Here is a 14,855-nt window from a genome sequence, read left to right as displayed (position 1 = left end):
CAAACACACAATGGTGGCAGGTGGGCATCTATTTATTGGTGGTGGTGGTTGAGCTCCCACTCTTTAAAAGAGTGTAGGGGCACTCATGACAAGTCACTGACATTTCCTTGGATATCAATAATCCTGGACCAGATTGCCATTACATCTCCGGGAGTGGAAATTTCCATTGGGCAGCCAAGGGAATCAAAGCCACACCAGAGAGAGGATGCGACAAGCAAGGCTTTACCGACTCAACCACCAAGCCGCTCATCAATTGATCAGAAACAGGAAAAGGAGCACGTGTTTTTAACCCTCCAACACCAGTAACTCTTCACTTGTTCTTCCTTTTCTGGCATAACTTCCCAAATTAATTTACCTTCCAACCCCACGACAACTCACACTCATTCACTTCTCCCCTTTGTCCTCCTCAATTTTCCTTTTCTCAGTTTTCACAATTTTCCTTTTCTCGTTGCATAGGTAACTAGAATGGTACTCTGTAGAACACACACCTCCGCAAGACTGAATATTTTACTTTTTGTATCCTAATAATAGGTCAGATCTGGATCCGGACCTGAACCAAAAGCGAATTGGCTTGTTCTTGTCACCTAACAAACTCATCCACCAAGATTCGTCTGAATCCGTCCACAACTCTTTGAGATATCCTGCTCACAGACAACCAAACAGACAAACAAACAGGTGCGAATACATAACCTGCGTCCACCTTCGGCGATGGAGGTAATCAATACCTATGTTCCTGAAGGTTCTATCCTGATCTTGCCACTGATGATTATGACTGATTGACTGATCTTGGCTCTGCGATACTGAGATAGAGATTAAACAACTACCAGCTGTGAACACACAGTCAAGATTTCAGACCAGTGATCTTAACGGGATTATAAAAACAAACGCTTTGGAAACGTGAAGACAATTTTGAAAGTTTTGAATATTTGCATCCTAAAAAAGGAAAACGCAATAATCAGAGTAAAAACAAAAGATGTCCTTTGGAAACACTTGCTTGGTAGATGCTAGATCGTATATCTCGGTAGAGGGCGTGGGTGATAGCAGTTCAGAGCAACAGACTGAGCGAGTGGAGATCGCAGGGACAGTTGTCTGGAGGTGTGGAGATCGTAGGGAGAGTTGTCTGGAGGTGTGGAGATCGTAGGGAGAGTTGGCTGGAGGTGTGGAGATCGTAGGGAGGGTTATCTGGAGGTGTGGAGATCGTAGGGAGAGTTGTCTGGAGGTGTGGAGATCGCAAGGAGAGTTGTCTGGAGGTGTGGAGATCACACAGAGAGTTGTCTGAAGGTGTGGAGATCGCAAGGAGAGTTGGCTGGAGGGGTGGATATCACAGGGAGAGTTGTCTTGAGGTGTGGAGATCACAGGGAGAGTTGTCTGGAGGTGTGGAGATTGTAGGGAGAGTTGTCTGGAGGTGTGGAGATTGCAGGGAGAGTTGTCTGGGGGTGTGGAGATCGCAGGGAGAGTTGTCTGGAGGTGTGTAGATCATAGGGAGAGTTGTCTAGAGGTGTGGAGATCGCAGGGCGAGTTGGCTGGAGGGGTGGATATCACAGGGAGAGTTGTCTTGAGGTGTGGAGATCACAGGGAGAGATGTCTGGAGGTGTGGAGATCACAGGGAGAGATGGCTGGAGGTGTGGAGATCATAGGGAGAGTTGTCTGGAGTTGTGGAGATCGCAAAGAGAGTTGTCTGGAGGTGTGGAGATCGTAGGGAGAGTTGTCTGGATGTGTGGAGATCGCAGGGAGAGTTGTCTGGAGTTGTGGAGATCGCAAGGAGAGTTGTTTGGAGGTGTGGAGATTGTAGGGAGAGTTGTCTGGAGGTGTGGAGATCGCAGGGAGAGTTGGCTGGAGGGGTGGATATCACAGGGAGAGTTGTCTGGAAGTGTGGAGATCGCCGGGAATGTTGTCTGGAAGTCAGTACAGCACACTGACACACAATCACATGTGGGGGAAAGATCCAGAACATTCTTAAGCACAATTATAACGCCATCAGATCAATGTCTGTCCAGATCTCTGATGTAAAAACCTCCCCTTGCCCATTACCTTCGTAAGTAGGTAGTTTTAGGTGTTTTCAAAATGAATGGTGTTGGAGCTACAACTGTTGGGGATACTCTTTCATACATGTAAACATGAGCAACTCACAAGCAAGCTACCAAAATCACATGACCAGCCACAACTATCGGGGATGCCTCTTTGAGGTGGTTGAACCCTCCAATGCAAGTTAGGGGCCAAATCTTCCCAATTCTTACGTGCTTCCTGGATTCGTCAGGGCAATGTGGGCACGGTCAGAATGCCTATTGCTCCCACATGGACCAGCCCATGCCCCACATGCTCCCACATGGACCAGCCCTTTCCCTCTTGTCTCATTTTCTCTCATTCACTCTCTCACTCTTTCACTCCCACATGGACCAGCCCTTTCCCTCTTGTCTCATTCTCTCATTCACTCTCACACTCTCTCGCTTTCGCTCCCACTCCCACTCTCATGAAGGCAGGGGTACACCATCCTGGATGTGGGGGAACTCTTGGTCACTCCTGCGAGATCGATTGGCTGTCTCTGTGTCACGGGCTTGTTTGAGAGAACTGGCTGGGGCTATACTACTACTACAACTACTACAACAAAAACACCCACATACCATCTCAAACTTAAGTGCACCAAGTACTTTCTTCCATCAGTGGTGTGGAAAATGCATTTTAATCCTTTTCCTTTCTTTCAGTGTGCTTGTACTCAAACTTCAACACGGAAATTGAAGACTATTTCAAACGACATAATTTTTCTATTGTTTTATAGATCACTATTAACAATTATAATTACCATTATCCTCAAAAGTCAGACGATTAGGGCAATGTGCATGACTGGTCACGTGACATGTCTTAAAGTAAAGCACCCAGTGTTCCTTTCTCCTTAACTTTATGTTTTCCTTGTTATTTTCAGTCACATTGACGAATTGTCGCCCTTCATCATCAGCTTGTATTTTCCCTTTATGTCCGAACCATGATCCATCTTTCCCTGACAACAATGTACTTACAGAATTCCTGAAGCGATGATGACTACAGACAGCCATGGGAGTAAATCGTTACCTTTTGGCGAAATGGAAATCCTCAGAGACAGATGAGCCGCCATTCTGGTGCGCTGCATACAATACACAAGGTGCCGCATCACGAAGTATGCTGTTATTTGGCAAGGGATTTAACTCGCTTGCATAGTCTACTTTAAAATATTTATCCTGGATGTTTTCTGCCTTTGTGTTCGCTGGACTATTATTTTGATGAAAGGTGGGATGTTGGACATAACGGTGCATGTCCCACTGAAACCAGATCGATACCAGCTGACAGGCCTCGTTGTTTGTGTCTCGTCAATCTCTTTCACGAGACTTCGGCAACATAGAAAAGGTCTCTCAACTATTGGTACTTAGTGAGTGATATTCCCATGAATTAAAAACAACAACAGCTCCTAATGGAAAATGTGTAAGCCTGCAATCGGGCATCAGTCTTGGGCAATTGTTTCAGCTTTGAGGATTAATTAGGAAGTTACATCAGGTTAAGTGAATGAGCGTGCTCTTATATTTATACTGTGTGACACCACGTAACATGAAGGGTGCATTGAACAAATGGCTCATTGGCATCAACCAACATGTCAACAAGTGATGTCAGACTGGATTGGCCAATCAACCGGAGAAGCCTCAAGCTCATGCAATTCACCACTCTCTCCAGGTCACATGTATTCTTCCAGCAATCCCCTCCTTGTGAAGTTCCCATAATCCAGGCTTTTACAGCTCAGCTCAGTTCCTCTTTTCTCCTGCTAATGGAACCTCCTTCCTCAGTCTGTTCAAATACACTCTTCCCTCCAGGGCTTTATGTTGGCAGGACACCACCATCTTAAGTCATCATCCTCCATCCATACATGTGGACTTTCTAATCTCGTGAAGACTGCCCCAGCCCAACCTCGTTGTCCCAGTCAGTAGGCCTACATTTCCTTCCTCCCTCTGTCACCTCATGTATGGATGGGGGATGATGACTCAGTTACACTTCATCAATGATTGCTTCAAGCTTCTTCAAACACTCCACTGGTTACAACAGTACTGGATTACTCTTGAGTTGTACTGAGACTCCACAACTTAGCAGACAGACTGAGTACAATGTGGAATCTTCCATGAGCCTAGACATCAAGAACAAAATAAAATGCCTCATTCATTGGCAGGATATTCTTGGTTTCCTAAAATTAACCTCTATTTTTACTCTATCTGAATTAATCAAAAGGTCTCTCAGCCATTGGTACAGGATCTGCCAGTTCTATTCTTAAAATGTTGAAATTTTAGAACTAGAAGATCCATGTCATGCTCTATATACAGCAATTGTACATGACATCAGACATTACAACGAATAGTTTACACTCCCCCCTTAATATTCGATAAATGGAGAGAAAATAGCAATTAAAGCATGATACAAAACAATTTTTCATCATAAACAAAGCATGAAATGTTGGAAGGTGTATTAATTAAATAATAATAATAATAATAATAATAATAATAATAATCTTCTTCAGACGGCATATTTCCGAGCTGCCTCTATCAATGGCAATGATTCTGCTTCCATCCGACAGAGTTTTACTTCCTGCAACATCCTTTGGTGTTATAATTGCAATAGCTTGAAAGGATTCCACGAAAAGTACACAAAACGACATTCCTATGTAAAGGAATAGGACCGGGGTAGGCGTGGCTATGACTGTCAATCAGCTTGATGGGGGCGGAGCCGCTAGACACATTTGCCTCAGTGTCGGCGTTATGCGTGATAATGCTACGTGGCATCAAATAATATCAGCAGAAATATCATGTCTCGGGAAATGCCTTGTTTTTCAGTGTTACATTTATGAAAAGAAAATGATAGGGGGAGGGGGAGGTGAGGGGGGTACCAGTGCTACACACGGGGCACGTGATCACGAACCCTCCAGTCATGGGTCAAGGCAAAAGCGAACCACGTGATCAATAACCATCTCGAGTCACGGTTTCTAGGCGGCAGATTCGCTACGTCGGCGCATCCCAGATTCCGTCGTATAGAACATCCTGAACAAGGGATCCACTCGAACTCTGAATTGAATAAATATTTGAACTGACATTAGGTGTTCCTTTCATCTTTGTTTTGGCATACTGCATCGACTGGAGCGGTCCATTAATTTATATTTAAATATAAAGATCCTAGTTTCCCTACTCGATCAACCCTGAACCTTGCAATGCGCATGCTCAGATAATAAAGCGTGTCACGTGAGTAGTGTATATATGTTGCTTCTGGGACACTCTCATTTTCCCATTGACTTACATGTTAATTTTTCCCCTCCCTCATTGCCCCTAAACACCTCTATTTCTCTCACCCTGTTCTTTACGAACCTTCTAACCTTTTGACATGTTATCCTTATTCATTAGACCACTTAAACAATGGTCCTTCTGTGTGAACCTGTGATCCTTCTGACCTTATGGACCTTTTAACCTTTTACTCTTAATATCATCTGGTGAATCATCTTTGACCCACTCAAACAACGACCCTACAAATATTTGTTTATGTGTGGGAAATAATTTAATTCTCCTACAACTCTCCTCACCGTCTAATACATTAACAAAAAATATGTTTGAGTTTGGTTCTTTATTAAGATATTTTAACTGAGCTAAGATAAAATGGTAAACCTCCCTCAATGTTCTTGTTTGAGCGCCTCCAGTGCCACATACCATTTTTAAATTAAAGTATATATTTTCCTGACAACCATCAAAGTTTTCCGTCCACTCAAAAATATTTCCATCTTTTTTACCCAATTCACCGGTATTTAAATTAATTCTCTTATTTGTTTTGTAAATTGTTTTACCAGTTGTCTTTTCAATTATACCTATTTGATATTTTTCACATTCGTTATGTTTACCATTTATATACCAAGGTTGATTACACCTCCACTCTTTAGTCTGGTTGGTACTTGGTTCTATCATTTATATAATAGTAAAAAGGCGGCGGTAGCCCGTTAAAATCCCTAACCCCCTTTTTAACTTATCACTTATATACTTATATAACCATAAGGGAGACTATCAATTCCATTTTCTAAAATAAACCTCTTATCATCAAAAGCCCCCAATGCTTTCTTATTCATCTCTTCTGAATATAATTTATGTTTATAACTTCTTATTCCATTAATCTTTCTAAACTCTTCTTTCTTTGTTGTTAAACAGTTATAATAATCCTTAAAGTTTATTGTTTCTTTAATAACATTTTTCTTTACACCTTTTAACTTCTTATCAGTCTTTTCGACGTTATTCACAATGTATTTATAAGCATAAGCCTTAGACCTCAATCCCACAAATTCACTCATAACATTTCCTCCTAATTCATCCTTGAACTTTCCAATCACCTTTTTATTTTTAGAAGAGAACAACTCACTCTCTGGACTGTAATTACTCGTGTCATAGATATTAATGTCTCTTTTCATGTCTGAATAAACATCGTTGGTATTAATTTTCAAAATAAAACTATCTGTATCCATATAAAGTAGATTAACATCATTTTGATATTTCTTCCTCAAGTTATTATAAAAGTAATCATACATTAATGACTTTGATAAATCAAGAATTGTTGTTCCAATATAAATAGGTTTGTTCATTTCAATACTCTCTTTAATCAAATGGATCGCACAAAAGTTCTCAGTAAAGACCTCAGCTCGAGTAAAACTCGGTCTATTAATTAATTTTGATGCTTGTTCCCAAGATGTTGATAGTCTGATATTTTGTCTTTTCCTCACATTCTCCATAGTCTTACCAAAGACCGCATTATTCATCAATTTATAAAAGTCTTTCTCAAAATCTGTTTTTGACTGTTCTTCTTTGTGTATTAAAATCAATGTACCCCTTTAACCAATGACTTTGATTGAACTTTAGAACCCTATGGATCTTCTCTACTCTTAGACCTTTTGATAAATATTGTCGCAAATTTCTTTGGTGTAGAACATAATTTTTCTTGTTATATAATGTAGTAAGTAATTTTTCTGTTGATTCACCTATATCAAACGATCGTTGATAATCACTCAACCATTCTTTCTTTGGACTTTCTTTCTCACAAGCAAATGGGAGATCTTTGTGTAGGTTATGGAGTTCCTCTGGATATTTTAAATCAATTTCAAAATAATAACCAACTTTTTCTTCATCCAATTCTTTTTGTGTAGAGATACATACATCTTGTAAAACGTTTTTGTAGTCTTTTTCCTTTACCCATCGAAGTTTTCCATAAGGAAGAGCCTGAGACATTGCCCAGCCATACAGGTTGTTCGCATCATAGTACATCAAGTAAGAACTCTCTTTCGTTGGATCATAATTTGGAAGATATTTGTTATTTGCTTTTGCGTATCTACTCGAGCAGACTTGTGAAATTCCACCTCTTTTTGCCTTTTCAATCATCAAAAGCATATCAACATCGGTTATCAAATCCAAATCTTGTTTTGTCATTTTCAACATCGCACTCCAGGCCAATCCAGGTGCTGTGTAGTAGTGAGCAGGATCCAATCCATATCCAGTGCGACAAACAGATCTAAAGGCTTCAAATACATCGGCCAACAAAAGCACATCAGTTTTGAGGTACAAATCGTGATACTCACCAAGATTCTTAATGTTATATTTTTTCCAAACATTTTGTGCGTGTACATAATCTTTATCAGATATATGACTATTATTTAATTTGTTATAGAAATTTTCTTTTAAAGGAAGTTGTGTTTCATTGAATCTCTCAAATGAGTCCATATAGTCATAGGGGTAAATTCCCTTTTGTGTTAGAAAATCTTTATCTAAAAAATACTCTGAAAGACATGGAAACTCTTTTAGATTTTGAACCAAGTTAGCCAATGGACTTGCCATGAATTTAAATGTATCAAGAAATCTGATATGAGTAATAGGAGATGTGTGAATTGTTTTTGTGAATGAAATGTATTTCTGATCCGTGTTTGGAATTGCTGAGATACTTCCAGAAGTCTTTGAGAGTTCCTTGATAAATAGATGTGCATCATAATGAGCGTTGTTATGAAGAAAGACAGGAATGAAAGAGGGGAGTTGATAATTAATATTACAACTTTGATGAGCCGGGCCTCTATATTTACCAGTGAGATGACAATGGTCTCTAACCTTTAGACCTTTACCAATTTTCTCCTCACAAATATGACAGACATTGTTTTTTATAAATTCCCTTTTTTCTTTACTTGTTAAGGACATTGGTTTATTGGTTTCTCTCATTATCTTGGTTAATCGAACACAGTCTTTTTCTAGTCGTTTCACAAACTCCTCTGGGGTATTTGAGCCTCTATACATCTCTAACTTGTTATATTTATCACCAACGGATGATTTGATATAATAACAAAAACCACAAGGAGTATGTTTTTGATATTTATTTGTGTATGATTCTTTTGGATCTGGAGAAGCAGTATCAATTTTTTCTAAAATACTTTCAAAATCAGCATATATAACAAATGGATGTTTTATTGTTTTCTTTTCATCTTTGAATGTGATCTTTGAGTCTTTTTTAGGCATGTTGATTACCGTTGATTTATGTTCACCACAATAATTTGAATGTTTATCTAATCTTTCTTGTGTATGGAAGAAGTTAAGACAACGCATACAAATATATATTTTATTTGTTCTTTTACATACTTGTGGTTTTATTAATTTTGTAATATCTTTGATGTATGTATAATGTGAATTTTCGTCTGAATTAAAATATAGAAGATTAATATGAGTTTGTTTACAACTGTCAGAAAGCTTTAAAACCTGAATGTTGTTTGTTTCGGTTAGACCATAAACATTAACTGATAAATTATTCAACTTTTCAAATTTAGGAATATCATTTAAAGTCATCGGAAACTTTAGATCTTTCGTATTTAATGTATTCTCATATTTTTTATAATGAGATACTCTTTCATCATGAAAATGTGGAGGATGTAAGTGTGCTAGAATAGACCAGAGAAAACATTTATTGTCTTTATTTTTGATATTGATAACTGCTTTTCTATTTTTGATAACACTGGGTAAATCAATGTAAGAAGAAGCTTTTAGAGGATCTGATTTAAGAATATGAATGTCTATGTAAATAATTTTTCCTATATTGAATCCACTTCCTACGATTGAATTATCCACATCTTGCTCTTGTTTAATAAGTTCATCATAGACTCCTGATGTTTTAAAATCTTGATATGAAGATATAAAGTGTGGCTCAGTTCTCATGTATGGTGTATCTATAACTCCTTCGTCCTTTGTCATTTCTAATTTTACTCCCATATAAAATTTAAGTGGTTTCATTTCTTTTAGTGTTTTTTCAATCAACGTTTGAACAGCAGGTTTAACTATTTCTACAGCATCAACTATAGACTCTGGTTCAGGAGGTTTGAAGTTAAAGACTCTTATTTTAATATGTCCTTTGAATGCACCATCAGAGTTTTTAATAGTAAACAATTTTGACAAGTGTTTGTTAGTTTTAAGATGGGCTTTAAACCCCTTCTTGAGGATGGTTGTTTTACAGACCTTACAATGTTTTGTTTTAGGTGGAAGAGGGAAAAGTTTGTTAAGAATGTTGTATGTATGTTTTGCGGTGAGAATATGTTGTTTATAATATTATACTTCCTTCTCGCAAGTATCACAATAAACCATATTTATAGCGTGAGAAAACGTGGTGTTTTATATATATCACTGTGCTTAAAATAAAACACTTTTGAGCTTTACAGCTCCGTTTTATATATATCGCTGTGCTTAAAATAAAACACTTTTGAGCTTTACAGCTCCGTTTTATATATATCACTGTGTTTAAACTAAAACACTTTTTCACTCAGAATCATCTAAGTCATAACTATCACATGAATACTCAGAATCATACTCAGAGTCATCAATAAAGCTACTCTCATAACTATCATTTGAGCACAAACTATTAGTATCATAACTATCATCTGTGTTCAATGAAATACTATCATCACCATCGTCCGAGTTCAATGAAATACTATCATCACTATCGTCCGAGTTCAATGAAATAGTAAAATCTTCACTGCTGTAATGACTCATATTTAATTAGCAGAAAAAACCTTTCCATCTATACCAATATACTTTCTTTCATTAACGGATTCAATCTCTACATTTTTAATATCAAAAGTTATCTTTAAATAATCTCTAACTATCATAGAACGAAATGACATTTCACCAGAAATATTAACATCATTCATTTTACTTAGATCTACACCCTTTGGATTATTAAAGTAAATACAAATTTCTCCACGAGTATTGTTGATGGTCTTATCATTCTTTTTCAAAGTATCATGGTCAATCACTTTTTCAAGCTTTGAATAAATTGCCAGGAGTAGAGGAGAAACTTTTGTTAGATTTACTTTAATGGATGTCTTTCCAGGTATAGTTAGAGCTCTTCCTTTAAATGAAATAGAGGGGCTCATGTTATTTTCCATAACTGGTTTTACCCAAAAATTTCCATATTTATCTTTGTTCAATTTAACATCTTTGACATATTTTTCTATATCTTTCACTGAAGTAGAGATTGAGTGAAATTTGTCTTTTGTGCTTTGAAACATTGTATTTATTAATGAATAAACTTGCGTTTAGTTTAAGTAAAAATTTACCATATAAATATGATAAGTTCTGAAGGATATTTAGAATTTCCAGACTCTCCATATGATAAATTAGAGAATTGTCCGGCTTGTGATAGAATAGGGCTTAATAATGAGGGTTCATATAAACAATGTATTTTCTGTGATTTAATTTTAATTAATGATAATAAAAAATATAAAAAAATATATAACTCTTTTAAATTAGAACCAAAAATGAATTACTTTACAAGATTAATAAGAGAGATGAATGTTAAGTATTGTGATGATAATACACCATTTCTTTCAAGGGAAGAGACTATTTGTATTGAGGAAATGTATAAGGGTTTAATGATATTTATTATTCAAAATAATTTTAATGGAAATGTTAATACAAGATACTATATAAATAAAATAATGAATTATTTTGAAATTAAACCCGAACTCAGGATAAAATATAGAGTTTCTAAAATAGCTCAAAAAAAGTTAGATGACTTGTTTTCCAAATATATAAATGAATGATTTTTTACCCGTTTGGGAAAATAAGATAAAATTTAATAACCATAAAAACATTCCAAATTCATTGAGATGTCTAATAGTTGGTTCAAGCGGATGTGGAAAAACCTGTTTACTTTTAAAGATGCTCCTTGGTCCTAATTTTTTAGATTATGATAATTTAATAATTTTTACAAAGTCTAGTTTTCAACCCGAGTATCAACTACTCTCACAGGGTTTTAATGCAGGTCTTAAAAAGGAAGACATTATCGGTTTATTTAAACTTCAAAACAAACTAAATGATTATAATATTGAAGATATAATACAATTATTTTGTGATACACAGAAATCAAAATCGAAACCAAAACCCATAACTTGTATTCTCAGTGATAATACGGATGATATACCTTCACCTCAAGATTTAGATAAATCAAAAAAGAACCTCGTCATCTTTGATGATTGTGTTAATGAGAGAAACCAAACAGTAATGGACAGCTACTATACAAGAGGGAGACATTCTTCTTGTAATTGTATATATCTTAGTCAATCATATTTTCAACTCCCTCGACGCTCAATAAGAAACAATGCCAATACTTTTATTTTATTTAAGTTAAATTCAATAGATGTAAATAATTTTTGGAGAGATAATTGCTCTACGTTATGTAGTAAAAAAGAATTTGAAAATTATATGAAACACACGATTGGAAAATATAAATATATTGTTGTGAAACAAGATGAGATACTAAATGATATTTTTCAATAAATAAATACAGAAAATGAATACCGAAGAAAGAGAAAGAAAGTTTAAGGAACATCAACAATTAGTTTCAAAAGTTGTTAAACAACAGGAAGAGATAAAGAAGAAACGGAGACAGAAACTAACTGGTGAAGTAGCCTTTGAAAGAAAACAAGAGAAATTCTTTAAACCACTTTTGAAAACTCAACACTCACCTACAGTTCCCACGGTAGAATTTACTCCAAAAAAACTTCAAATGCTCAAAGATTTTAGTCAGATAACAAAACAAGAACTTGGTGAATTAGAATATGATGACGAGGGATTATTTCGGAAACTTGAGGAGGTAAATCAACCCCCTAATTATGTTGTGGAAGCTCTTCAAAACAATGAATATTCGGCGGGTTCAAAAACCAGAGCAGGTCTCATTCCAACAGAAGAACCAGCAGTGTTTCATCTTGTGGAAGAAAAGGTATTGATATTTAATGATGAATTGATGTTCTTGAGTTCTACTCAACCAAATGTTAAATTAACTCCAAGATTAATGTTTCTTCTAACAAACCCCGGATTCAGCGGTTCAAAATATTTTGAGGAACCACTTGATATGGAAAGAGAGGAAGATAGGGTATATATTGAGTTGCTAAATGCACTTGATTATGGAGTTTCTGTTGCTGGTAAAAGTAAGAAGAATGAGAAGGAGAAACATATTATTGATGCTTTAAGTAAGCTTGGTTCGGGTGTTAGTTTTCTTCCAAATGACCCATCACAATTAGTTAATAGGCTATTATTGTTGTTAGGTAGTAAGAAGGCTGGAAACAACAATTGTTTTAATGAATCCTCAGCCATTTTAGATCAGTTGATGAACATGAAAATAATTAATAAATGTCAATACAAAGATATTTTATTAGATATTAAATAAGATGAGAAGCACAATTCTTAGTTTTAATTTCACAACGAGCGATTACACAGCTTCATTCCCTTACCCACTACAACTTGACCCCCTTACCTCATATGAGGCATCTTTGTTGTCAATGGAAACTTACAATACCCTTTTTAATATCACAGAGAAAAACAACAAGTTTAGTTATAATCCAGGAAGTGGATATAAAACTATAACCGTTTCACCTGGAGCTTACGAGATTTCTCAAATATCTTCAGAAGTCTCTCGCCTTATGAAAGAAAAAGGTGATGAACCAAAAAATATTGTAATAGATATTCAAAAACACACTTCAAAATCAACTATTAAACTTAAAAATAATTATAAAGTTGATTTCACGATTGAAAATTCGTTTAGAGAGCTATTGGGTTTCTCTTCAAAAAAGATTGAAAATAACGGGACGTTTTACAGTGATAATGTTATCCAAATATCCTCCGGTATAAATTCAGTATTAATTCATTGTGATTTGATTGATGGTGCTTATAACGATGGAATAAGAACAAATACAATATTTTCATTCAGTGCATACTCAACCCCGATTGGTTATAAATTTAATATGGAACCAAAAAATCTTGTCTATTTACCTGTGTCAGGAAAAACCATATACAGAGTAAGTTTTAGGATAACCGACCAAGATAATCGTATGATATCCTTTAATGATGAAATTATATCCATCAGAATTCACCTACGTGAAGTTTTTCAATAAATAAATAATGGTTATTGTGAGAAAACACGAGTTGGGAAAATATAAAATAATTACAGGGGAGGGGGCATGTTCCTTTCACCAGACTATACAAGGTATGTGGGTAGAGGATACTATAAACCTAAGAGACAACGAGGTGTAGGTCATCAATTTCGAAATAAAGGAGATGGGATAATTGATACTCTAATGGGTATTGGTTCAACCATCCTTAAACATAAAGACCTAATTGATTCAACTGCTTCTGCCGTGGGCTCCGTTGCGGGTGCTATAAAGAGTATAAAAGATGCTCAAAAGGAGTCTCATAAATTACAAGCAATCAAAGAAATAAAAAAAGGTAAAACTCAACTATCTTCACAAGAACGACAAAAAATCATTAAAATACTTGGGTCAGGGTTTCAACAATTTTAATGCTATATAAATACAAGTATGGAAGCGATTGATAGTATCTATGATTTGGATGATACGATTATCATTTCAAACTCCACTAAAAAGGAAGACTATTTTAAGGTAAATGCTATAACAGGAACAGACTGGAATTCAAACGGAACAAAAAGTTTTGAAATAAATAATCAACAAACTTACTTGAATATAGCTGATAGTTTCTTGCTGTGTAAATTTAAATTCACTAAGGCTGCGAATAATACTAATGCTACACTCGTAAATGATTTCTTCTGGAAAATGTTTGACAGTGTCCGCCTGTATATTGGAACACAAGAGGTTGAAGCGGTTGATTATGTCTCTGCTACATCTGAAATGATGAAATTTACACTATATTCGTTTAGTGATAGAATGGGTAAGGGAGCTGTTGAAGGTTTTATTCCTGATATGTCAACGGGTACAAACGCAGACCCTGGTTATAGTCAAAGGAAGTCAATGTATAATGATGAAACAAAAGCAGTGAATAGTTTTACCGTAGCAGTACCTCTTAAAGGTATATTTGGATTTTGCGATTATGATAAAGTTTTGTATGGTCTTAAAATTAGATTTCAACTACAAAGGAATGATAATGTAAATAGGTTGCTTTTTGGGGATGAAAATGCTTTTGGAGACAACAATAAATTTGTTATTAATGATTTGTGTTGGTATATCAGTGAATATACTCCTAATCTTAAAACGGAAGAGATGTTAAATAGAAGACTTAACTCAAAGAAACCGCTAAATGTATCATACCTTAAAAGAAGATGTCAACACGTTAAACTGGAACACACTACCTACACTTGGAATTTGGGTGTTCTTCAAGGAAAGCCACGATACCTCTGGCTCATTTTTAAAAAACCAGATGGAGAGGACGGTACTAATAAGAATAATGCGCTGAGTGATAATGCTAAGGTGAAACAACTTCGGGTTTCTCTTGATGGCACATTTTATCCGCGAGATAGATTGGAAATTGATTGGGAAAAAAATGATT

Source organism: Myxine glutinosa, chromosome 14 (assembly GCF_964187855.1).
Source record: "Myxine glutinosa chromosome 14, kmMyxGlut1.1, whole genome shotgun sequence".
Lineage (NCBI taxonomy): Eukaryota > Metazoa > Chordata > Myxini > Myxiniformes > Myxinidae > Myxine > Myxine glutinosa.
This window is presented reverse-complemented; position numbering follows the sequence as displayed.